The 1,566-nt window shown below is 44.9% G+C and overlaps 1 pseudogene; it reads right to left on the reverse strand.

Annotated features, from left to right (window-relative positions):
• Positions 1–444: 444 nt before the first annotated feature.
• Positions 445–948, reverse strand: LOC101600714 (annotated as a pseudogene).
• Between the last annotated feature and the right edge of the window lie 618 nt (positions 949–1,566).

Genomic DNA, 1,566 nt, shown 5'->3' on the forward strand with positions numbered 1-1,566 from the left:
GTTTGTGTTCACTTTTTTTGAGTGCTGAGCTTCTGGAAGAACGTTTCATTTGAGAACGATCAAATACAGTAACCGCGAGAGAACAAGGAACTAACTCATCTATCCATCATCCGAATTTAATAGTTGTCACTGCTCTTCCAGGATCTCCCCATAAGTCTATCTCCTTCTCTCTTATTTTCCCAGGCCTTATATGATTTGACATACTTCAGACTAAATCCCCAACACACACAGACATTTTTAGACTAATATATCACACCGGCACCGTTCATAGTGATCCTTATACCATGTAATAGCCAGTTTGTGTTCACACTTCCTGGCTCGTCTTTGCAGTGGGAAGGTCAGTACTGTGTTAAGTCACCCTTTCTTTCTCGGTTATTGTGTAGAATACATGTAACGTAGCTCAGGCTCTTTTTCTTCTTCTTCTTTTTTTTATAGTGAAAAAAAAAAGGTGTATTTAGAATTAACCAGCTGGATCCAGTTTAGATGATCCCAATTTTGTTGGCAACATCCAAAGCATCATAATCAGGAGCCGGCTGAACATAGGCCTTCTTCTCTCCATCAGGCCTGATCAGGGTGTTGACTTTGGCCACATCAATGCCATAGAGTTTCTTCACAGCCTGTTTGATCTGATGCTTGTTAGCCTTAATGTCTTACAATGACCACCAGGGTGTTGTTTTCTATCTTCTTCATGGCCGACTCAGTGGTCAGGGGGAACTTGATGATGGCATAGTGGTCAAGCTTGTTTCTCCTGGGGGCGCTCTTCCGAGGGTATTTAGGCTGCCTCCGGAGGCGCAGTGTCTTGGGTCGCCGAAAGGTGGGTGACGTGCGGATCTTTCTCTTTTTGTGGCTGTGGACACCTTTCAGCACGGCCTTCTTGGCTTTCAGGTCCTTTGCTTTGGCTTTAGCTTTGGGAGGGGCAGGAACTTCCTTCTTCACTTTCGGCACCATCTTGGCGAAAAGCTTTTTCTTCTTTTTTTAAGAGAGAGAGAGAGAGAGAGAGAGAGAGAGAGGGAGAGACAGATTGAGAATTGGTGTACCAGGGCCTCCAGCTACTGAAATTGAACTCCAGATGTGTGTGCCACCTTGTGCCCATGGGTTTGCGTCACCTGTGCGTCTGGCTTATGTGGGTCCTGGGGAATCAAACCTGGGTCCTTTAGCTTTGCAGGCAAGTGCCTTAACTGCTAAGCCATCCCTCTAGACCAGAGCTATGTCTTGTTGTTGTTATTTTGAGGCAAGCCCAACAGATTGGCCTTTTTTTTTTTTTTTTCAAATTTTTATTAACAAGTTCCATGATTATAAAAAATATCCCATGGTAATACCCTCCCTCCCTCCCCCCACTTTCCCCTTTGAAACTCCATTCTCCATCATATCCCCTCCCCATCTCAATCAGTCTCTCTTTTATTTTGATGTCATGATCTTTTCCTCCTCTTATGATGGTCTTGTGTAGGGAGTGTCAGGCACTGTGAGGTCATGGATATCCAGGCCATTTTGTGTCTGGAGGAGCACGTTGTTAGGAGTCCTACCCTTCCTTTGGCTCTTACATTCTTTCCACCACCTCTTCCGCAT

The sequence above is a fragment of the Jaculus jaculus genome, chromosome 21, assembly GCF_020740685.1.
Source record: "Jaculus jaculus isolate mJacJac1 chromosome 21, mJacJac1.mat.Y.cur, whole genome shotgun sequence".
NCBI classification, from domain to species: Eukaryota; Metazoa; Chordata; class Mammalia; order Rodentia; family Dipodidae; genus Jaculus; species Jaculus jaculus.